At 35.1% G+C, this 26,902-nt stretch overlaps 1 long non-coding RNA gene across 1 annotated transcript; it reads right to left on the bottom strand.

The window, feature by feature from the left end:
* Nucleotides 1-920: 920 nt before the first annotated feature.
* LOC128680565 (uncharacterized) lies at nt 921-25,273 on the bottom strand. The gene is made up of 5 exons (XR_008405874.1): nt 25,096-25,273; nt 24,582-24,639; nt 3,875-4,043; nt 3,187-3,446; nt 921-3,110 (listed from the first exon to the last, which is right to left on the bottom strand). It is a non-coding gene; the product is annotated as an uncharacterized LOC128680565 (long non-coding RNA).
* Between the last annotated feature and the right edge of the window lie 1,629 nt (nt 25,274-26,902).

The following is a 26,902-nucleotide window of genomic DNA, read 5'->3' as shown; positions in this document are numbered from 1 at the left end:
ATATCGAGTGTATTGCCAACACTGATATCAGATTTTATTCAAGTCGCCTAAAAGCATCTGTCAAGACTTCTACGACTGCACACCGCCATCTAGCGGCAGGTAGGTGCATACACACTAGTAGTGAACTAAACCATCAACCAGTGTGCAGGTTTCCTCACGATGTTTTTTTTTCACCGGAAGCAAGTGCTGGTCGATGAAAACTACATGAGTCAGATTGGTATTGGTATTCGAACCTGGGACTTTTCGATAATAGGTCTAAATTAGAAATTAGGTCTAAATTATACGACGTCGATAGCGCAGTGGTAAGGTTCTTGCCACTGAACCGTGAGGTCCCGGGTTCGATCCCCGGTCGGGTCATGATGGAAAATGATCTTTTCCTGATTGGCCCGGGTCTTGGATGTTTATCTATATATGTATTTGTTATAAAATATAGTATCGTTGAGTTAGTATCCCATAACACAACTCGAACTTACTTTGGGGCTAGCTCAATCTGTGTGATTTGTCCTAATATATTTATTTATTTATTTATTTATTTATTTATTGGGCCACCACCGCTTCATCACGGTAAACTTTCGATTGTATTTTTTAACGCCTCGTAACACATTGGTACCTAAGTACACTCTATTCTATCCTATCTATTATTATAAATGCGAAAGTATATTTGTTTGTTACCTCTTTAATCTTTATCTGTTTAACCAATATTCTTGAAGTACCTACGGAAAGGTAAAGAAGAAACTAGAAATGGGAAAGACACGCGGCTTCGTTTAATAAATATAGCCTAACAATAACACACCAACCCTACCAGAACACAACACAAACGCACATGTTTACAACTTCTAATATCGATTCTTACACATTTTCTAACCCTTTTATTATATAATCCCATTAGCATAAGCACTTAAATTTACTTATGTATAAGTTGTTCCTTAACAAAATACAGCCATCGTTTAGGTTAGGTTTAGGGAAATCCCTAATCATCCCTGATTTCCAAACTAGACGGGCAATCTTACCTGTCAAGTTTGGAAATCAGGTTTTATATACTTATAATTTCAAATACAAATTCAAAATTCTTTATTCACTTATTGACGTCAAAAAATTACTTCAACTAAGTCTACTGCCGATTTCCAAAGCGCAGGTGAAGAAGAAGCGACGCAACAAACTTCACCGCAGCCTTTTCTCCAAGGACGTCAATTAACAAATGTAGGTCTTTTAATATTGTACTACCGACTTACAAGGATCCTTTTTATATAATTTATTTGTAATTATTACAAATCTTTTAAGTAAATAAAGATTTTTTTATTTATTTACTTATTTAATAAGAATAACATATACAGGGTTACTGGTATCTAACGCATAACCTTCCGAAGACTCGACGACCTCCGTGGCCTAATGGTTTTCACGCTGGACTGCTACACTGGAGGTCCCGGGTTCGATCCCCGGTCAGCTCAACATGGAAAATGATCTTTTTTATATTGACCTGGGTCTTGGATGTTATTCTATATATGTTAATATTATAGAATATTGGTAGAGTTAGTATCCCATAACACAAGTTTCGAACTTACTTTGGGGCTAACTTAATCTGTTTGATTTGTCCCTATATATTTATTTATAAAAAAGGCGCATAAGGTACATAGCGACTAACATCTTTGTTCTACGATTTTTGTCTAAACTTAATAAATACAAACATTTTCCAAGATGTATAGAATCTTAACTCACATAGAGTTAAGATGTATAGAATCGCAAATTAGATTGTATTTTTTTATATTAATAAACAAAACTACGAATCACAAGAAGTCGTAGAATAAAAGTTGCTTGTTTTGATGTACCCAAGTAGTCTTTAGGAGGTTTTGCGTTTGATACCATGATACCAGTAACCCTATATAAACAATAATAACGGGCATATTACCAGTCTCCAGACTAATATAATTATAACATTATAATTTCTAATTGGAGCCGACGCCGACTCGGTGCAGTGGTCGTACATATATACAAGACTGTTATTTAATACTAGCTGTTATTTTGCCCGCGGCTTCGCCCGCGTTTATTTCTCTGAGAAAGCGGAATAGACGCAATTGTCATACTAATTGTCACAACAATTATACTAATTTGAGGGTTAATTATTGAAAAAAAGTAGCCTATGTTTGAACGGGTGTCTTTGATTATATGCATACCAAATTTCATCAAATTATGTCCAGCGGTTTAACCGTGAACGCGGAAAAGACAGACAGATAGATAGACAGACAGACATATAATATTAGTAGGTACAAATTTTTCGATCGATTCAGTATACCTTTTGACAAAGTATATACTTTATTGTGTACTTACATTGTTATATTACTGATAAAAAATGGTACATAAAGTTATATTTAAAAAATGGTAGGCCCTTCTGGCATAATAGGGTCCAACACTGTTTGAATGAGTTTCTTTCGGCATTTCTTCTCAGCAGTGGTCGTTCCGAAATGCTAGTAGGTAGTTTGTAGCTTTGGTAAATATCATTTCATTTAGAATATGACGTGAAAAAGTGCCTGTGAAGGCCAAATTTCTGAATAAATGATTTGATTTTATTTCTGATGATGTGTATATATAGGTATGAATTATTCTTTCGTATTTTGAGAGAGGCAAGTATCGGAGTGTGAACTTGGTTTTAGTAAAAGGGTTCACGATCAGTCAGCGGACGGCCATAGATCTAAATTATAAACGGACAAATAGGCCGCGACACCTCCACCTTGTTTAGATATTATTTATAACTAACTTTTTCCCGCGGCTCCGGCCGCGATAAATTTCCGGGTTGAAAGGTATATATCCATACTTCAAAGTACATGTATGCAAAACTTAAAGAAGATACTACTTACTTTTGCATTTATAAAATTACTTAGTATATTTTCCTGGCACAATGTAGGTGCAATGTACACGGCACAGCGACTCCGCTGGCTCGGATGTTATGTAGGAGGAAGATCGGGTATTGAAAAAAACATATCTGAGCCTGTTGGTCGTCCCAGGTACCGCTGGAGCCTTGCGAGCTGCAAGCTGGTGACGGTGTGCGATTGTGTTGGAGGCCAACCCTCATTTAGGCTCACTGAGCCAGAATAGTAAGTAAATGGGATATTTTCCTGGAAAAAAAAAAATTATAACATCGTAATAACGAAGAGATAACTCTGTTTGTTGTCTGTTTTTTTAAATACTTACAGATTAATGCCGAGAGAAGCACCGCGTGACTTTAGTCAATTCCCTAAGTACCAAATTGCAACGTTACGATGCTTAATTTCGACAAAACGCCAACTCATCTCGAAAATTAACGGACGTTTCGTAACTGCGGTAACTGAACGCAACTGGGAGCCTTGACAGCTGTATTCGACCGTTGGACTCCGCTGGCGCGATGACATTGACAGATGACAGTTTTTCGGCGGCTTTTTGACGGTTGTCATGTCCAATGAGGAAGTTTCCATCTAAAAAGAAAACTTGTCAAATTAATTGTGACTGCCTAAAACGCCGCAGTGTAAGTAATTATTCAAGTACTTATATGTATATAATAAATAATGTTTGGCCCGAGCTTGGGGCAGTATCCTCATAACAACACATTAGATTTTTCTTACATTAGGCACTTAATGTTACTGCTAATTATCAAGGATTTTTTAAACATCTAATTAAGATAATTTTAAATGTAATGAACAACTTCCATTATATAAACAAAAGAGCGAACGAACTTGTTAATTGACGGCTTTATGGAAAAGACTGCGGTGAAGTATGTTGCACCGTCAAAACTAGTGTTAATTAGCAACAAAAAATATTAAATAGTAAGTAGGTATCAAAAAATGAAAAATGTTGTTTGATCGCGCTGATCTTAAAAAAAATATTTTGTAAGTTTTTTCTGTACCTATAGTGATGAGAGATGGTATTTTGAAGTAATGTAAAAATAAGTAATATGTGGATATCCATTTGTATTTGGATATCCTGCAGGATGCCGGGCGCCTGGCCAAGGAAAACAGGTTGTGGTAATAAATTCCAAAACAAAGGACACTTCCATTGTCCTCAAACGTACGTATCTGGAATAGAATATAATTTTATTTGCCTCTGTAGATTTATTTAAAAAAAAAGCAATTCTTTATATAATAACATTGTATGTAGTACCAGACAAAAGTTATTTTTTTTTGCAACAAAACTCAAATGCTTTTCGAACAAAACTAGTGGACAATATTCCGCAAAATTCGCAATATATTTTTTGCTATTCTACTTCCATATTTAATAGATATCTACATATTTACTACGTATTTGAATAGTCTTTGTATCAACAAATTGGGCTCATATTATGCTCAGACAGATGACGACGCCCAATGCTCGTGCATTGCGTAATTCTTGTAAGAACTTTTATTCACCTCAATGAAAAACCAGCAATGCATACCGAACATGTCATTTTCGGCAAACTCTATAGCCGGCAAGAAATACTTTGACACACACACTATAGCCGAACTCTGACAGATGCAGTGAATCTGTTAGAGTTCGGCTATGGTGTGCAGATGCAGTGCATCTGCAGATTACATAAGTCGTGATTCAAACGGGTATGCTTTCAAAATTTGTGCAATCAAAGTATTTATTGCCGGCTATAGACTAACGCGAAACAGTTTGCCGAAAATGGCTTGTTCGGTATGCATTGCTGGTTTTTCATTGAGTTGAATAAAAGCTCTTATAAGAATTACGCAATGCACGTGCATTAGCGTCGTCATCTGTCTGCATCTGATGCAAAGATATATGCCTGAACATTACGTAGTTTGTTTGAGTGCCTTATATTTACGACAGTGAAAAACAAGCAATAAAAACCGAATCTGCCAAAGGACGAACGGTTTCGCGATAATGTTTACGACAGAATTAGAGATTATGATGGCACAGAGTTTAAAAATGTATATAATTTAGATTATCTTATACGCCATAATCGACCAAGGATCACCAATATAGGTACCTAATATATACACTGCACATAAACGTGGAGCCATGATCCTTGACCTGACTGCCGATATACCTTGGGAACTGCATGGTACAGGTTACATTTAAGCTAAAAATGGATGTGGCTACAGCGTGTGGCATGTTTGCGTGAAACTTCACTTCATACAAAAGTCTGCATGGTTACCTCGCTGTCATATATTTCTGACAAACACTTCATGCATTGCTGTTTCGATTTGCAAGGTGAGAGAGGCAGGTGATACTGAGCAACTTTTTGGTATGGGAGCAAACCTGAAATCGCGAAAAAAATCTGCTATTCCATACAACTGTTGACGGCCTCGGTGAGCGACCGAGAGGTCCCGGGTTCAATCTCCGGTCGAGTTATGATGGAAAATTATTTTTTTCTGATTGGCCCTGGTCTTGTATGTTTATCTATATGTGTATTTGTTATAAAATATAGTATCGTTGAGTTAGTATCCCATAACACATGTCTCGAACTTGGGGCTAGCTCGATCTGTGTGATTTGTCCTAATATTTATTTATTAAATATAGTTAATATATCAAATACGAAAATTTATGGATCAAATACAATTTCGGATGGAAAAAGTGCCAAGTAATTAAAAAATCATCCTGTATAGTTGCAGAAAACTATCACAAGATTGATGACACGAAGTGCAATAGAAAGCAAAAATATTACCCTTTCGACCTTGCACGTTGCATGTCACCACTAGGTACATCCCAGTAAAAAGAAGCAAAACACTGGATATTTAGATGTTACTGAATATAAAGCTTATTTTACGTGCTGTATTTTGTATTCAAGGGAGAATAGGAAATCTTTGTTTGTCACCGGGCGGTAGGTAATCATTATTCTTACTTTAAAACAGTATTTTATTTCAAGTCACAAAATATTGAATCATACCAGTTACACACAACAAAAACTAAATAGGTCAATATCTGTGTTCCCGATTACATTCGGAGCTGTGACGCCCTGAAGCCGAGGGTTAGCGTAAAAAATAAGTAAACCATAAAATTTTGAAGATGTGGCTATACTTTTACAACCGGTTACCTGCCTGAGGTCAACCCTCTTTGGGGATAAAATACTTATCTAACCCCATATTAACCATACTCAGCCACTGCCGCTTCTCCCGCCGTTGCCGGAAATATTTCCCTAAATACCTCTGGGGCAATAACGACGCGAGACATTTACACTCAGCCTTCCTATTCTCATTCTCTCTCTTTCTCTTCTTTATTTATCAACTCAAAACGCAAAAATGACTGACTTCAATCTTGTCGAGGTTGCTGGTTCGATAGCATTATGTCTGATCAATAATCAGTATAAGTCATCCCATATATTTTTTTTTTTATTTATTTATTCCATTTTACAATAAGACATTGTGTCGGAATTAACATTAGGCATACAATTAAATCATACAAAATAAATAATAATAAATAATGTCCTATCCATATAATAATTTACAATTTAACATTTACTAATACATTGTTAACATTCACTTACATAAAAACAATTAAAAATTCAAATTCGTCATTTAAGTATTTATAAGTCATATTTAACCTATTTAACATTCAATTATGAAATTTGTGTCATCAAGTTAATTCATCTACTGCATAAAAGCATTTGTCCAATAAATAAGCTCTCAGTCGCGCCTTAAATACATTTACGTTAGTTATTAATTTAAAATCGCGAGGTAGTCTGTTAAAAAGTTTAACTGCTTGGAATTGAACGCTTTGCTCAGTTATTTTTAAATGTGGTATAAGGAAATTTGGAATGTCTTTTCGTCTAGAATTCAAGCGTTCTATCCTTTCACCTTCGGTTTCATACTTATCTAAATGCTTAACTAGATTTGTAAGTAAAATGAAAATATACAAACACGGGACTGTGAGGATTTTTAAATCTACAAAATGTCTTCTGCAAGACTCCGTTTGATGTTTACAGAGCATTGTTCTTATTGCCCTTTTTTGTAATATGAACGCTTTTTTTAAATTATAATCATAGCTTTTCCCCCAAAATTGGATACTATATCTCAAGTGAGCTTCAACCAGTGCATAATATGTCATTTTTAATTGTTCCAACGTCAAATCCTCCCTAAGGCTTCTTAGAGCATAGCATGCAGAACTTATTTTGCTTTCTATATGTTTTAGTTCTTCCTTCCAGTTCAGACAAGCATCAATATGTATACCAAGGAACTTCACAGACTCTGCAAGATCCACACGCTCATTATTTAACTTAACCTCCAAGACATCCTTATTCCCAGCAGTGGTTTTAAATAGTATGGCGGTGGTTTTTTGCCGATTTAGTTTAAGGTTATTGGCATTGAACCACTCAGAAAAGGCCACAAGTGTCCTATTGACTGTTTTATTAAGTTCCTCAATAGTTTTTGCGCCTATGACTGCATTTGTATCATCTGCAAATACCACAAGTCCGATATTAGGTATGACATTATACATAAAGGGTATCAAGTCATTTGTAAACAATAGGAAAAACAATGGCCCTAAAATAGATCCTTGTGGTACGCCTCTAATTATCTTTGTCAACTTAGATTTACTTGTTTTAACAAAATTATTCTCTGTACACTTTAGTTCAACGTATTGTTATCTATTTGTTAAGTATGACTTTAACAGTTCTAGAACCTTGTGTTTAATACCATAAAATTCTAGCTTATTTAGCAATATCTCATGATCTACAGTGTCAAATGCTGAGCTCAGGTCCAGAAAAAGTCCAGCTACTTTCATTTTTCCATTTAGACGTTGAATGACCTCCTGAACCAAAGTATCTATCGCTTCACTGGTTCCAATATTCGCCTGATAACCGAATTGTCTTGAGTCTAGAATGTTATTCGCATTGAGATGATTTATGAGACGTATTTTAATCAATTTCTCAAAAATTTTTGCGAGGGTTGGCAGTAACGAAATAGGCCTATAGTTACCCGAGTCATTCTTTGACCCCTTTTTATGAACAGGCAACACTTTGGCTATTTTTAATTGCTCAGGAAATATTCCCTGTTTGTAACATTTGTTATAAAAGGTGGCGAGCGGTTTGGCTAACAGGTCCAAATTTTGTTTAAATACTGAGATTGGTATTTCATCCCAACCAGATGATCTCTTATCTTCCATCTTTGATACAATCTTGGTAATTTCCGCTGGAGTTATATAGTCCCAGCTCATATCCACTCTACATTGTTGACTGTTTTGTGTAAGTAAATTCATTGATAGTTCTAAGTTACCTGTAATGGACGACCGACTGTGATCAAACTTATCTGCGAAAATATCTACTATCGTGACTGTGCTGTCAATGAATTTATTGTTTTCCTTCAACAATATTTTTTCCTTATCTGTATTCGAGACTTTTTTTCTGTGTTTATTCACCACACTCCAAATAGCCTTGGATGAACCTTTTGATTTCTTTATTTCTGACTGAACGGCTAATTTTTTGGCGTATCTTAACACTTTTCTAAATATTCTAATGTATTTGTGTCTATAATTTAATATTGTTTCGTCATTTACTAATCCTTGTGCAGGCATAAGAAAGCGTTTCATTTTGCAAGATACCTTAATTCCTTTCGTTATCCAATTTAGGTTCTGTGTAGATCTTGATCGAAACATTTTCACTTTCTTTTTGAAACTCTTTTCAAAAATTTCATTTATATATTTAAGAAAAGTGTTTATCCCGTATTCGTTCCAATTGTGTGCCAGAATATTTTTTCGGAACACATTATTGTTCTCCTCATTAAATACTCTTTGTTCTCTCTTACAAGTTACATTTTTCTTCTTTGTTTCACTTGTTGTTGGAAGTACCACATTGCATAAAAGCGCAGCATGACCATAACCCGCTCATAAATTTTATTGTTTTTTCATTACTCTACTTCTGTGTGCGCCGGGCGGTGTCACTTGACAGTGACATGAACAGTGACAGCGCGAGTTACCTATTTACATACCCGTGCTGCCCACTGGGATACTAATTTCCCTGCCCAATAGATACGGCTGAGTGTGAATGTGACATTAGCAATAGAGTATGTGTGTGTGATGATTTAAACATGTACACGGATTTTGTGGATATTTGTAACATTGACAACTTCCTGCGCAGAAAATCTCAAAATAGGTACGCCATTTTGTTTAAACGTCAGCTGCGCACAGATTTAATTAAATCAACGTCAAAGTTGACGGTGAAAATAACTTTTAATAAATGAATAATAACATTAATTCTGATATAAAAAAAACCGAAACAATAAACGCCTCTAAAAACTACTCCCATCAATCTCCTAAAAGCAAAAGCTTGAGGAAAAACACAGAGTGCGCTTATCCTGATATTCTCACATGAGCGGAGCTGCGACGCGCAGTTAATAAATCATATTTGAACAAAACAGCTTGGCCCATAAAGTGTTGGCGTCAGAAAATCAATAGATGGCGCGCAAGTTTAATTGTTTTCTGTCGAGCGAGGTGCTCAGATAAAACTTTCAATAGGTCACATAATATCTTTAAATGTCAAATCTTCTGCTAAAGGCTGGTGGCACGCGGTGTTTTACATAAGACCTACATTTGTAATTTGATGTCTTTGGAGAAATGGCTGCGGTGAAGTTTGTTGCGCCGCTTCTTCTTCACCTGCGCTTTGGAAGCCGGTAGAAGACTTGGTTTTAAGTATAAATATGTTGTTTTGACGTAGCTACAACATACTAAGTTGAATAACTAATTTTGATTTATTTTTAATTTTAAATTTCAGAATAAACAAGGAGTTAAAAGAGTGTCACATTTTTAGAGATCAAATATTTAAAGACATAATGACAGTTGATCTATCTTAAAATTAGAAATAATGTCAAATCTTTCGCAAAAGGCTGGTGGCACGCGATATATTTTTTTAAAGGACTGTCATATTTTTTAGGGAATTAGGTACCATAAGACACCCGGTAAATGGTAATGTAAATCTTGACAGATATTTAACACTAGTTATCATTACTAGGCGACGACGCAGGCAATTATATATTTTGTAACACTTCAAATAAATAAATAAAATAAATATATTAGGACAAATCACACAGATTGAGCTAGCCCCAAAGTAATTTAGAGACTTGTGTAATGGAATACTAACTCAACGATACTATATTTTATAATAATATAGATAAATATCAAAGACCCGGGACAATCAGAAAAAGATCATTTTCCATCATGACCCGACCGGGGATCGAACCCGGGACCTCTCGGTTCAGAGGCGAGCACTTTACCACTGCGCCACCGAAGTCGTCAATATATACAGAAGCAAATGTCTGTGATACGCCTAAGATTTAAAATTATGTAAACTCGATTATTTCCAAGTCTCGGCTCCGATGTTTCGAATTAAACGATTATAATTGGCAAACTTTAAAGTTGAAACGGTCTGCAATATACTTAGCTTATAAAAGATTGCGCCCGAGTTCAAAATTGAATTTTTGAATTTATTAATTATTTCTTATTATTATATTTGGATATGGCCTTTTGTTTGTTTTGGAGGGAAATTCTGTTAAAAGTACAAGTGATCAATGTTATAGAAAAGCCTTAGTACCTTATACAGAAAAATATCCTCATATAATAATTAATTTGTGACATAATTATGTTTTTTTTCTTTTTTGTCAATTTTAAATAATCTATTGTTTAAGTACCCACATTTTTTTACTACTTACATTTTCTATCACATCTAAAACAATCTGCTGATGTTTTGGTCTGCGTCCTCGTACATATGTACCTATACATATAAATATATCTATACTATTATTATAGAGAGGTAAGGCGGGTAATCTCCGAAACTACCGAACAGATTTCAAAAATGCTTTCACCATTATAAAAGCACTTTATCCAAGATTGCTATAGGCTATATTTTATCTCAAAATTCTCACGGGTGCGAAGCCCCGGGCAACATGTAGTTATTATTATGTTTGGAAGCTTTTAGGCACCCATCCTTTGTATTACAATTTACAACAGTGCTTTTACAACAGTAAATGCATGTAACACATACAGTATTGGATTGTAATCTGTATTGTGTGTTAATCATAAATAAATAAAATGAAAATAATTAATCTTGAATTTGAACATTACCATCATTACATCGAGCGTGTTATTGCTAATACTGGCGTCAGATTTTATTCAAGTCACCCAAAGGCATCTGACATTACTTTTTTCACTACGTTTTTATGGATTAGAACAGAAAAAAAAACAAAAGGAAAACCCTTACCTAATTGGAAAATAATTCGAGCCGGCAAGAAACACAAAAATAAAGCCCATTGTTTTCGAATCAGATCAAGTACCCTTCGCAGGGTCCTGTGGGTCTAAAGGGTATCGTGATTGTGATTAACGGTTGCGGCTGACGTGTGGTTCCACCCTACAATAGGACCACTCCATATCTTCCCGTGGATGTCGTATGAGGCGACTAAGGGAACAAATGCCGCCCTGACAGATGGCCAACCTACCGTGTGTTGTTATTTCAGATTATTATGGTACCGTGTACCAAATTTCATAACAATCCGTCCAGTAGATTTTGCGCGAAAGACTAACAAACATACTCGTACATACACACATACATCCTCACAACTTTTCAATGTATATATTCTGGATAAGTATGTAAATTTTTGATAAGTATAAAGAAATCCACTGCTTATGTTGTAAATCAATTTTTGTAATCAAAAAAGTAAAATAAATCTAAAGAGCACCCTCTATTAATAGACAAAAAAACTTACTCAGTATTTATCTTATAATAAATGAGTCAACTTTAATTTAAAACATAATAAGTTTGTAACTAGTTAGTTACTCGTCATTAACTAATTACAAACTTTCGCGTTGCATTATTAATTGCTTAATACAGGTATTAAACGTGCTCGTATAAAAGGTACGAGCGCTTTTAATACCTGTATTCGGATGTTTCAGGTCGTGTTACATCGACCAGTAGTCATCGCGTCGCTGGCTCAGCTAGCTACAGCTCCGAGGAGTGCACGGCAGAATATTCTCTATATAGTTTTATACATACAGGGTTACTGGTATCAAACACAAAACCTCCTAAAGACTACTGTAAGGGTACATCAAAACAAGCAACTTTTATTCTACGACTTTTCGGGATACGTAGTTTTTTTTTTTTTCATATATAAAAAAAATACAAATTAACTTGCGATTCTACACATCTTTCTCTATGTAATAGCTAAGCAATGCGAGACAGTACAGTACCGTTATGTAGCGGAATCGAACATAGAGTTAACATTTTATAGAAACGATATTAATGTCAAATAGAAGGAAATAAGAATAAAAGGAAAATTTATGTATTTATTACGTTTAGAAAAAAGTCGTAGAACAAAAGATGTTAGTCTCTATATACCTTATGCGAAGGTTATGCGTTAGATACCAGTAACCCTGTATAATCATTTAGAAGACATGACAAGTAATGCTTATCATGTAACAAGTATGCTTACATGATAAGCATTACTTGTTATGAAATACAAACATACGAAGCCACCGATAAAAGCTATTTCAAAGCCCTAGTTAACTCTATCAATATAACTTAAATTGTTTAAGTGAAATAACTTACATCAATTAAGTTGGAAATTTTTGAAACAAAAGCTCAAGCTGAACTTCCGCGTACCTTCCAACACGTACCACACTAAAGGTGGTTATACACTGGCATTATTCACTATCTGACCACACATTGTATGTTAAGTGTAAAACTTTAAAAAATAATTTAATCTCTCACATTCATAAAAAAGTTGGAAGATCCAAGTGAGAAACTTGACCTGCAGGCCTACCATCAACTTTTACAGAACGATTCCAATGCAACTCAGTTCAATTTAGGAACCTAAAATGAATCGCATTCATACTAAAAATTAAGTCGACGGTACGAATTTGCGATGAAGTTCAGTTTAGGTCGTAAAGTGGATTGCTTTAAGAGATGATGGTAAGCAAGCCATTTTGGCGATCGAGCATAACATTTCGCTCGCCAGCTACACACTTTTTTATCTCGCTCTGTCAATGTCAATTATTGTACGATAGTGACAAAATATGCACTTTAACTTTTTAAGAATAAACTTTTTTTTAAATATGACGTTTCTTCGACTCTTAAAATGAGATGACGTGACATGTGACTTACGCAACGATCAACGCACAAAATGGCGAAAATCAAATGGGATGATTTTGGTGTTGTCAATATGAAATTTAGTGTATAATTTTTAAGGTCAGTGGCGCACCCCCTTAAAGGAGCTTCGCGGAAACTTCGCGAAGCTTAAATCAATTACATCGCAGCTTTTGAGAGCACATAAACTGGATAACTGTCGGTGAAATTACTGGATTACAGTACAAGTTGCGCTAATTAACTTTATATGATTATATGACTCCGCGATATTCAAAAGCTTTTTCTTAATTACCCTTTATTTTAATCAGGGAGCGTGCCGTGAACTTCCCCCTCACTTCCCCCTGCGTCCATATCCTCTCGTTTATATTTTTAACTTATTTTTTAATTTCAGCGTTATTGTGTGATATTTTTTGTAAACATCTTGTGTGTTTTTGTTACCTTGAATAAATTATTATAAGCTTTTCTGTCATTTTATATTCTATCTATATATGAAGGTGGTGAATATTATTGAGCTGAAAATGTTACAAGCTTTTAATTTAACTTGCAATGTAACTGTGTATATATCCCTTTCGATATCTTCAAACGATTGAGCTGAAATTTTATACACGCTTTTAGTTTGGATGACAATTCGTTATTGTGATAACCATGACCGGTGCACCCAGGTACGGCTCCAGACATGGCAACTCCTCAACGGTTAATTGCGCGGATATAATTTTTTGTTGACATTGAATGCAATCTTAATCTTAATCTCTCTAACAACAATAAAAGCTTGTGTTAAAAATGTCATTTTTGTAAAAAAATCTTATGTACACACGTTTTGTTTGAATAATAAATAATAATAATTATTATTTATTTCAGACACAAGATCCATATACAACAGCACAGTGACAATAAAATAAAAACATAGAACATTAAAAATAAAATAAGATTGAAATTATAATTAAATACCTTCATAATAGGTATCAAGTTAAGAGTTTATGGGTTAACCTTTCCCAACACCCATATGGTCGTTATAAATCTTTCTGCCAGACTACTGATTTTTCAGCAGACAAAGTGTTATCAAGCCCAATAGAACTCGTGCTACCCACAATGCATGTTATTTGAGCGTTCTTATCTTTATGACAAGACAAGAAACAGATCTTCCTGTCGATTTAGACATGCATTTTGAGTATCTTGTAATTCTTTTATCATTTTTTTGACGTCATCAATTTCTGCTGCTGCTGCAAACGCTTCGTCTCGGTCTGTCGGCATTCCTGTTGCTTCCCTTGACTCAAAAGGCCTAACCTTTAATTTGGCTACATCGCTCTTAAGCAAAATCATCTCATTTAAAAAAGTGGACACGCCAATATGGTTAAAGGATACAGGTGGCAATTTATTAATATCCTCTGCACAAAAACGTGGCACGCAGTCAGGCTCAAACTCTTTAATAAGCTTGATGGTTTCTTGTAAATTTTTTGCTCCGTTTCTTCTTTTCTCCGTAGTTTAGTTTAGATGACAATGCATATATGTTGGTGGACTGGAGCGGAGCGGTTCACGCGAGTCCTCCTCAACGGATTACTGCACAGGTATGCTTTTTTTGTCATGCGTTGAATGTAACAAGACCTGTTTGGCTAATTGATTAATTTATCTATTAAAACTTTATTTACGAAGAATTTATTTATATTTAAACAGCTATACAACCTCGTGTCTGTGTGTTTGTAAAAATATAATTTCTAACTGGTCGTTGGTGTTTTCTGTTCACTGTACAAAGGCTGCAAACTTCAAAGTTTAGTTCACAACTCTCCTTTGAGAATAAGAATACCCCGTATAGCGACTTTGTTAATACTTACATTATTCTTATCAAGTTTGTTACTGGCCTAAAGGCATCTATCATGACTCTTAACTTTTTGGGTACTTCTTCTTCATAGTCGTATTCCTCATGGCTGAGGGTAGTGATCATTACGTGGAATTAAACACAGACAACAACTTTCTTGGCATTAATAATGGAGTGGTTTGCCATTGCCTTCAACATTTCACACACAAGTTAATAATCAACAGGTTTCCTCACGATGTTTTCCTACACCGCAAGCAAGTGGTGGTCGATGAAAACTACTATACATGAGTCAGATTGGTATACAAACTCATGTGGCACAAGTAGGATTCGAACCTGGGATCTTTTGATCCACAGGCGGGCGTCTTAACTATTACACCACCACTGCTTGCGTTGGGTACTTCACTCTCATCTATTACAGCAGAGCTTGCAGTCTTGTGTTCCAGTTTGAAGGGCGAGGGAGGTTTAATAGTTTAATAGTAAAAGTTTTTTTGTTTGGTTAATTATACATATATATATATATATATAAGTATATATATATTTTCCTTTCATCAGCACTTGATCACAATCATAATATGTTTCAGTATACCTTTTGACCATGTACTTTATTGTGTACTTACATGTTATATTACTGATAAAAAATTATACATAAATTTATATTTAAAAAATGGTAAGCCCTTCTGGCATAATAGGGACCAACACTGTTTGATTGAGTTTCTTTCGGCATTTCTTCTCAGCAGTGGTCGTTCCGAAATGCTAGTAGTTTGTAGCTTTGGTAAACATCATTTAATTTAGAATATGACGTGAAAAAGTGCCTGTGAAGGCCTATTTTCTGAATAAATGAATTGATTTTGATTTTGATAGGGTATTGTCGTAAAAGGGACGACCTCTATAGCCTAGTATACCTATTAGTCATCATGCCACTAGGTAGATTGTAGGTGTGTGAGTGACTGTCTCTGTGGCTGTCAAATGTGCTTGTATCAGTCAGCACCACAATTATAGTCCAGAATGAGAGAAGTTATAGGTAATGTAGTGTCAAGAATTTTGCAAGTGTTGTTGCCGGCATAACGTATTATTTTGTGTATTTAGTGTTGGACGGTGGCGCAGTGGTAAAGTGCTTGCCTCTGAACCGAGAGGTCCCGGGTTCGAACCCCGGTCGGGTCATGATGGAAAATGATCTTTTTGTGATTGGCCCGGGTCTTGGATGTTTATCTATATATGTTACAAAATATAGTATCGTTGAGTTAGTATCCCATAACACAAGTCTAGAACTTACTTTGGGGCATGTTGGGGCTTGCTCAATCTGTGTGATTTGTCCTAATATATTTATTTATTTTCCTTTTATTAAATATATTATTGTGGGGTTTTCTATATCAATGTCCGACATACATACTTGCCTACGTTACCTGAAGATAGATCATTTCATAAACTCGTAGGTCTGTAATTATTTCTTACTTATATCAAACTCTGCCTTAAGATTTAATTGTGCTGTTTAGTATTCTACAGCGCCTTCAATATGTAATACGTTTACCGATGCTAGTAAAATTATCAAACACAAATAGGTAATTTGTAAAAGTCTAGTTTCTAAACAAACTTTTGTATTTCGGCAGCTCTCAGAGCGTTTCTACTGCGGCAGCCGCGCAAATTTTAACAAATAGTCACGAATTCGTTGTACCATCTGACTTTAATTTAATTAATCTGTACTGTGGTAATGTCAGTTTTATGAATGATTGATTTTGAAAATGAATCCTTCCTCAAGAAAATTGACGGACAGCGCGGCCGTTGTGGTCAAAACGTTCTAAGGAAATTTGGCTAATGGCTTTTTTTTGCTAAATACCTAATAAAAATTATTTTACCATTTTTATTCAGATGACCAACGATACAAATATGTTAGTAAACATTATCGCGAGTCTCTCAATTAAGTTTTGAATAATTAAATAAAATAAACTTACCCAATCGCAAGAGTTACCAAAGACATAATTGTTACTTTTTTTCTTTCAAGTATAATATTGTTTTTCAACGACGCTAAAAGGGTCCAAAACTTTCCATTTGACTTGGTTGTGTTTAATTGTTTTAGCCCTCATCAGGATATCGGTGATTAAAAAACTTTACCTGTCCACTGGACTAATGGAAATTCTTTCTTTTTAACTTTTATTGTTATTAAATTGAATGTTACGTGCTTATAATTTTGCTTCCGTTTTAGATAGCGTTACAAGGCTTTTTAAAGTGAATACAAGCTACTTATCTATCTCCTTTTCATCATCGCATAATGTTCTCGGTGGCGTTCGGGGTTGTGACGCCGCGAAGCTCGGGGTCATCATAAAAAATAACTTAATTTTTTTGAGATTTAACTGTGATTTCAACCCACTTAGGTTATGCTATAGCTGCCTAGGCAATTAATAATAATTAACAAATTTTAAATTCTAACAATCGTCGAGTTTCGTTTTGAATAAGGCATAGATATTGTCCGACTTTTCTAATGTATTTTATTAAACGAAATATGGTATATGTTTAAGACTGTAAAATATTTTTTTTTTTTTTAAATTAACACCTTACAGTCAGTCAAGAAAGTAAAGAAAATATATGAGCGCGCTGTCTCCCGTTGGCTGACCTACACCGAGCGTTTATCAACCAGTTTATATAATTATATTTAGTATTGCAACGGCAAAAAGATGTAGTCAGTAGAAATTAAATTAAATACTAAACAAATAAATAAAATAAATTAAATATATTGGGACAAATCACACAGATTGAGCCACCCCCAAATTAAGTTCGAGACTTGTGTTATGTGATTTAGTATCACTATCACTTTAGGATACTAACTCAACGATACTATATTTTATAACAAATACATATATAGATAAACATCCAAGACCCGGGCCAATCAGAAAAATATCATTTTCTATCATGACCCGACCGGGGATCGAACCCGGGACCTCTAGGTTCAGTGGCAAGAACTTTACCACTGCGCCACCGAGGTCGTCATAATGGAAAAGAAATGGTCTTTAAAATATTTATATGCGACACGAACCCCCGCACGAAGATTTGAGAGAGAATGAAACCAAAAAAACTGTTAATAAAAAGATTAAGTACAGTCATCAGAATATCAAGCTACTCTGCATAAACCTCTATGGCGCGGTAATAAATGCGAGTTTGCATATATTTTGGATAGGTCGATGAGCTGTTGACTGTACCTGATACAGATATCATTTTTTTTCTAGAAATGGAAACAGACCTCTTAAGTTGTATAATCCAGCTGTATGTGTGTATGTCTGTGCATACATAAAGATATAGCTGGATGCTCTGTGCAGAGCTCGTAAACCACAAATGGTGCTCTGCGGCTAACGGACCAAAACTAATGATAACCTGACTTGGGAAGCACCACGCTTGACATACATTTTTTAAATCCAAGTGTGCATGTTCTTATTTTGTCGGTTTCTACCACGTTTCTACAGTGATGAAGGAAAAACGCAGAAAAATTTGCACTGTAGTTTATTGGCAACTGGCTGCACGCTTCGCTCCCATGGGAACTTCGGGAGAAAAAGTACCCTGAATAAATATATTTTTTTATAAATAAGTAGATAAATTTATATACTTTGTCTAGTGTGGCATCATGTTAAAAAATATTTTTTCGCCAAAAAATAAAAGAAATTTATAAAACTGTGACGTGGTGGCGCTTGCGTACTGGCACAAAACGCCGTAATAACTAGAAAAAGGTGACTAATTTGGGCATTATTTTCAAAAATAAAACACAATAATAGGTACATAAACATATTTCAAGTTTCACGAGTCTGCAATATTCATAAGCTCAATTCCATTCCGTAAAATGTTTCCCAAAGTTTACGAGTAGGTACAATGCATGCTCAAAATCCCGCTTCAATAACAAGCCTCATGTTTAACACACAACGCGGTGTTTTCGTCAAAATTTCAACAAGTACGCGCCGCCATCTTAATAAAAGCATAAAAACAAAATGGCCGCCAAATATGCATGGTGAGGGAGTTGGAAATTATATGGAGTATTTACTGATAAAACAAAACTCGTGGTAGGTACGTGGTGTTTTTTAGGTTGTGTCGTTTTCTTTCATAGACTACATTAATTACGTTTTATGGTGCAGCTCGGTGACGTTTACTGCACGGAGTATTTGAATTGAAGTAAATTATAGTTTTTTTTTTGACGACCTCGGTGGCGCAGTGGTAAGATTCTTACCACTGAACCGAGAGGTCCCGGGTTCGATCCCCGGTCAGGTCATGATGGAAAATGATCTTTTTCTGATTGGTCCGGGTCTTGGATGTTTATCTATATATGTATTTATTATAAAATATAGTATCGTTGAGTTAGTATCCCATAACACAAGTCTCGAACTTACTTTGGGGCTAACTCAATCTGTGTGATTTGTCCTAATATATTTATTTATTTATTATTTATTTTATTATTTCTTTACAAAAATACGGGATGTATGTGTTCATTTCAAATTGTAATAAACGCCAAGGCAACAGAAAATTTTTAATTAAATAAATATTAAAATCTAAAACACTACTTTCATTGTCGTACATTTTATTTTAGTAACTTTTGTTAGAACATTTATTGAAATGTTGGAGTTGAAATGATACCTGATATCAATATAATTCATATATTAATATCAGATTCTTTATAGTTTATATGAGATCCAAAGTTTTCAATCTTAATTGAAAAGGCTGTATAATTTTTATTAGAATTAAAAACAAAAATACGCCATCTTTCCGAGCCCCATTGATTTATATTTGATTCTCAGCTCTCGGGCATGTAAGTATATGGAGACGTTGTTTTACGACTTATTTTTATGCTATGCTTTTAAAAAAGAACCTTGACAATTTCGTACCATAAACCTAAATAAATAAATGGAAAAATAAAAGACTATTAATTTCTACTATAAATATGTATAAGAAAAGAGTGGGAACATAGCAAATAATGTATAAATAATGTAATTTTGGTAAAAGTACAGTCAATAGCCGGTTAAAATATTAAACATTGTTGCATTACGTATTCCATGAGAAACGTTGTGAGGAAACCTAAACACTCTGGTGGGCAGTTTAGTTATACTTATATATAGTCGTAGAAGTCATGTCAGCTTCCTAAGGCGACTTGAATGAAATCTAACACCTGTGTTAGACTCACATCAACTAGTGATTAATAAAAATCATCCCGATTATAAATATCAATCGAATTTCCTCCAAATATTTTGCAGGTTGGCCAAATTAAATGAAATTTAAACAAATTCAAACATTCAAATGAACTCATTCGAATTCGAACCTTTGAAAAAAAATGTGTTACACTCCGGCAGAAGTGAAAACTTGAATATTAACGTTGAGGATTTTTAACGTCTTACGAATGTTCGATTAAGTCACGTGTCCTGATGCCAGTTTAACATTTTTAACCCATAATAAAAAGTGCACAACGCCGCTAAAGAATTTTTCGCTTCAAAAATTGATGAAACGGACTTCGATTACCTGAGAATCAAGCCGCTGGAATGCAGCTTATGGAGTTACTGCCACATGCTGATCCCGGCATACACTGCTAGCAAGTTCAGGCGCATTATGTCACATGACACACTGACATGCCGTTGAAATTTCACTGGGGCTTAGGTTTGTGGTGCAGTGGAAGCTATACCAATTTTGGGACAAAGCCAATTTATATACAATTTGGTATTGATTTAGCTAGTAGAGGTAGCTTATACTTTGGATTCTGATATAGAAGAATAAATAAATAAATATATTAGGACAAATCACACAGATTGAGTTAGCAAAGAAAGTTCGAGACTTGTGTTATCTTACCTGATTTGTTCAGTTCTATTAAAAAATTACGAGATTTACAATTTTCTCGATCTCTTTAATGTATATTAGAAATGCTTTTTGACTCCAAAATCCATGACATCACAATAATAATAATAAATAAATATATTAGGACAAATCACACAGATTGAGCTAGCCCCAAAGTAAGTTCAAGACTTGTGTTATGGGATACTAACTCAACGATACTATATTTCATAACAAATACATATACCTATAGATAAACATCAAAGACCCGGGTCAGTCAGAAAAAGATCATTTTCCATCACGACCCGATCGGGGATTGAACCCTCTCCCTCTCGGTCCAGAGGCAAGCACTTTATACCACTGCGCCACCGAGGTCGCGTCATAATACATTACTGTCATTAAGATTCATATTAAAATTTGTTTTTCACATTACAAAAAGTATTTGTTTTGACTATAGAATAGAGAATAGCCAACTACCCACAACAACAGCGCACATAACATAGCGTAGCACATCTAGCGGTGTACAACAATCTCAGGTTACAGAATTCCCGCCATCGCATACAGAGCTATGCGCCAGACCCCGGATATGTTTGCGCTCGTAATAGCTACCATACTGAATACTTGCATTGTTGATAGCTGCAATGTGTGATAGCTTTCATATTAATTAACCAGCTTTTGCCCGCGGCTTCGCCCGCGTGAAGAGTATGTTTACCAATTCTCAGCTCTTTGTCATGAAAATTGTTTCACCGCCCTTTTGAAGGGGTTGAGGGTCAATTTTCAGAAAAACTTGAAACAAGTATTCTTTACATTGTTGTAAACAATAGAAATAAAATCTAAATTTTCAAGTCACTAACTTCAACGGTGTAGAACTTTCATATAAAAATTTTTCACCCCCTTCGGGGTGGAATTTCCAAATATCTTCTCTTAGTGCTCACCTACACTCCCCAGGGTACCTACATGCCATTCAGCTTCTTACGCCCAGTAGTTTCGGCTGTACGTTGTCTGTCAGTCCATCACTCAGTAACGGAAGAGTTTTTTCATATTTCGACCTAGACAATCTCTGTTACAGTTTATTGACTCCTGAAGGTGGTAGCCACAAGATCTTCAGGAGGTTCATCGAGTTACTTTGTGTGCTTGTGTTATGCTTGTGACGAGATGATCGTTCTGAGTAACTAACTGACTAACTAAACCAATTTTAATTTCAATTGAAAATTAGATTTCATCTTGGATTCCCTGACTAGCGGTCTAAATGATACCGTGCTGAATGAGTGCCATTGGAATTGGTGCGCGGAACGGCACACCCCTCTATTTGAGTTCGGACTCAGGATCAATACTTATCAGTACGAAACATTCGCAATCACCTGACAAACTAATCTGAAATTCGGTTTGTTTTGATCCATCGACTGGGACTGAGGACAATGAGTTGACAATTGGAATTAGGTAATGGAAATGGCCACATTTTGACGGGGAAAAACCACACTACGAAAACGGGATAAAAGATGTTAATTGACCATTTATCATCAACTTCGCCGACATAAAACAAATAAATTACATTAATTTATTTGTTTTATGCCGAACTCCACACACGCTGAACCCGGACAGTGTCGACGCGAATGCGTGAGCATTGCGTGGTTTTTATGAGGGCTTTTATTAACCGCAATGAAAATCCAGCAATGTATACCGAATCCGTCATGGATAGTGGGGAGCCGTCATTAGATCTGTAGGTACTGTGTAAAGAAAAGAAAGATTCGTATTTTGTAATATGACCCCTCATAACACAAGTCTTCACACGAAATTGAGTTTTTATTAGTACGTAATCGTCTCGCCAAAAATTTATAAATATGCACTAATGATAAATAAAGCGCTTTCCAAATAAATTTTGACGTTGTCGATACGATTTAAGTTCTCGCAAAAACTCGTGCTAGCTCCACTGAGCTGATGGTAGGTCATGACCCATCGATCCTCTTTGTCCAAACATAAGGCCGATGCCCAATAGTGGGACCATTGAAATAGCTATTGTGAGGTCGAATCAATTTCTTTGCTAAATGTTGCTTATGTAATAACATTATAAAGCACATTGGAACAATTGCGCTGGTCACATATCATCTATATAGATAAACCACAGATACCATAGATTATAGATCAACATAGAACACATCTATATAAATGAGCTGGATTAAGAAAATATTTACAGTTTTCTTAGACTCATCCACGGATCTTAGAGGCGAAGCTTCGTCGTAGAATGTCGTAGCACTTCGTAGCATGTCTACGTGAGTATTTATGATGAAATTTGGTATAGAGACAGACGAAATCTTAAGGACTATACTAAGAAATATAGACTTTCTATTAAGCCGGGCCTGCCGCTAGTTATCTATATAACGTTAAGAAATATGTGGTCATGTGGTATTTATTTTTCGCATCAAGATCAAATTCAAATAATTTATTCAGAAATTTGACCTTCGCAGGCACTTTTTCACGTCAATTTTTATATTAAATAGTAATTTCTCACAAGGTACAAAATACTGGCATTTCGAAACGACCACTGTTGAGAAATGCCGAAAGAAACTCATTTGAACAGTGTTGGTCCCTATCAGAACATTTCTTCTCTTAGTAAATACAAATTTGTATTAATTTGGAGAAAAGGCCGCGGTGAAGTTTGTTGCGCCGCTTCTTCTTCACCTGCGCTTTGGAAGTCGGCAGTAGACTTTGTTTAAGTAATTTTTTTGACGTCAATAAGTGATGTATATCATCCTATATTGAATAAAGAGTTTTGAATTTGAATAATAATTTTAAACTAGTAATTTCCAATATAAAATCTAAAAGTGTAGCTATCCACTTCATGCACACAAAGGTTTTACAAAGTGTTTTGTTTGTTCTAACAAAGTTTCTATATTTTGCGTTTATAATTCTAGAATCTAGCTCAAACAAACAACTGTGAATTAACATAATTACCTACTAGCTATTTGAGCTGATCTGCACAATGCTACTGAAACATGTATTTGTGAATTAATGTGTTATTTTTAAAATTCACCGTTATATCTTGGTAGTTACATACCTAATTTTATTAAAACTATGAGAAATATTTATTTTCTTTTTGGAATAGTAACCGCTAATTATATAATAATATGTAGAACAAAATAATGAAACAGATATATAGCCAATCACAAGTTTTCGTCAATCAATGGTTATATTATCATAAAGATAACGTCGGTTAAAAATAAAAGCATGTTACTATACTTATTCAATAAACTTAATGATGAAGCGATGTTTCAGATTAATTGGACATTGTTTTCTTTAGTTTATTTTTTAAAATGGAAATTTGCAACACTAGGCTTGCCGTAATTGCGATGCCCACTTTGTGACCAAGGGTCTTTTTCTATGTACCTAATTACACTGCCTCTATCACCCTTCAAACCGAAACACAACAAGATGGTTCAGACTCAGAGCGGTTCGACAATTTTCTTGATAATTTTTAATCTACCTATTATATAATATTATATTATTATAAAGAGGTAAGCGTTTGTGAGTTTGTATGTTTGAGGCGGGTAATCTTCGAAACTACCGAACCGATTTCAAAAATTCTTTCATCATTAGAAAGGTATATTATGCAAGATTGCTATAGCCTATATTTTATCTCAAAATTCCTACGGGAGCGAAGCCCCGGGCAACAACTAATCATTCATAAAAATTACATTACTACAGTACATATTAATTAATTTAAAGTCAAGACAGTAAAAACTAATTATTGTATTTGTTAAAATTTGAAGAATTGTAATAAAAACGCCGTCGCGCAACTCTCTGTGAACTGTCAAATAATGCATGCTGCGTTTTGGCGGCAAAAATACTTGACAGCGAGGAACTCACGCAGACGACCTTTGTACCAAGGTTCTCCCTCCCTTATATATGTGTGTTCATATGAATAAGTCGATAAAATAAAGGTATGCATACCGTTTGAAGGCACGGAGATTCTACTCAAGGGAACAGCTATTTGCATACGCGTCGGAAACTGTTTCAAACATACATAAGACATTGAATATTCTTGGGGTAAGAATTTTGAGGTTATTTTTTGCTTTGTATTTATTTATGTCTGTTACTTGTATAATTATTACGTAACGTTATTTATGTTTGGCTATGTTAGAGCATGACTTCCTGATACATAGGTGTTCACTTAGGAAGTCACAAAAACATGAAGTTTATGTACCAATATTGTGAAAGAAATAAACGTTGCTTTTTTTATGTAGGTACTTACTTATATCATAAATAGCGTCCGTCCCGGCTTCGCACGAATGCAATATTATGTAATTTATTACATTAATCTATCTATGGAAAAAGAAATCAAAATCCGCTAGTTAATCCTATAGTTTTGAAGAGCTAAACATACATAGGGACGGACAGAAAGCAGGAAGCTACTTTATTTTATACTATGTAATGATGTGATTATAATGATAATAAAGATACTAACCAGGACCTTCGGCGCCAATGCTCAACGGCTGAATAAGAAACCGGGAAAACACAAGACGGATAAAGGAGAGACAGCACATAGGGTACTTTTTATTCCGAAATTCAACCACGCCACGGAAATCAACTAATATTATTCTATATTGAAGCAAACAAACACAGCAAGTACATTCTTCACTATAACAAAGTGCAATCTCAGTATCTTCTGTAAACTTACGACAATAATAGGATTTCAACACCGTGCAAGCATAAAAAGCTGATAGTCAGCGAACCGAGTCAAAAATATAGCGGGCACAGATCTCCAACTTCGTAAAATAAACACACTCTTTATGATACTAGTTAGACCGTGCGACACAGAATTATTTTTGAAGTGAAAACTTCTTTAGCGGCGTTGTGCGCACTTTTTGTGATGGGTGAAAAATGTTATACTCGCATCAGGACAGGACGTGACCTGCCTGATCGAAAATTCGTAAGACGTCAAAAATGCACAACGTTAATTGTTTTTCAATTGTTTTTCACTTCTGCCGGCACTCCCGGAGTACAATCCGCTTTTTTTCCTTCACAATGACACTAGTGTGACATGTAAGATTTTTCTGTTTTCGCATCCAACGTCACGTGCCAGTTTGATTGGCGGCTTGGAGATTAGTCTAATTAAACCGTACAATTTACGATTCAGCTATGATTTTTCGACTGGCCTGACGCCAATCCTTCATGGGAATCCTGTTGCAGCACATCAGCTATCAAGGCTTTCAATACCTTAATCACTTTGTACGACATCCACAGGCGAATATGGTCCATATAGGGCGTAAACCACATGCATCCGTTTTATATAATCTACGTTCTTTTCTACATCATTCAGTGCTCAGTGACACGGATTGTCAAACGCTATTTTGCAAGGGTCAGCACACAGATTTGAACCTCTTGTGGAGTATGGAGTATCTTTTATTCCTAAGTTTCTAACCGCATGCACATAAAATATGGAATAAGCAGAGAACGGGACGTTAATAATATGACACAAATTTAAATAAAAATAAATTTTAGCAGTCCCACACAATTCAGACCTACGCCATAAAAAAAGAAAATTTTATTTCGATTCCCCCCATTCGTGCTAATAACTCAGCTAGATATCGCATGATCGTTATAAATTGCAAAGTTTCGAATCCTACTCGTGCCACATGAGTTTCTATACCAATCTGAATCTTGTATAGTAGTTTTCATAAACCACCACTTGTTTCCAATGAAGGAAAACATTGTGAGGAAATCTACACACTGTTTGACAGTATGTGTGGTATGTATGTATGCGTCTACTTGTCTCTAGTTATTGGCAAGTCGTAAAAGTCATGGCAGATGCATAATAAAAATGTGACATCAATGTTAGCAACAACACATGCGATAAGAAAGAATGAATTCGCAATAATAGTTTGATAAATTCTTCGAATCAATGTCATTGTCAAAACAAGTTTCAAATATAGAAATCCAATTAAACTTGTAACAAAAATGGCAAAAATATAAAGAAACTGTCTGAAATTGTGGCAAGGCAGTTTTTATTCTACACATTCGTTAATCTGATCTTTATATAACAGTGGAGATTCACAAGCAAATTCCCGCGATGGACTAATGGAACATTTCGATTTATATAATTACAAAGCAAAAAAAACCATATTGATCGAGATAAAACTGTAGATCGGGCTAGAAAAGTCAGCTTGAATGGATTCTCGTTGCTAATCTCCTGTCCAGATTTTCAGAGACAAATCCAGGACATATTAAAGTTTATTGCGGTTGAACTGTAATAGTTTTTTTCATAGAATTGT

The sequence above is a fragment of the Plodia interpunctella genome, chromosome 24 (genome assembly GCF_027563975.2).
Source record: "Plodia interpunctella isolate USDA-ARS_2022_Savannah chromosome 24, ilPloInte3.2, whole genome shotgun sequence".
Classification (NCBI taxonomy): Eukaryota; Metazoa; Arthropoda; class Insecta; order Lepidoptera; family Pyralidae; genus Plodia; species Plodia interpunctella.
The sequence above is the reverse complement of the archived record's forward strand: the minus strand, read 5'-3'. Positions and strand labels throughout refer to the sequence as shown.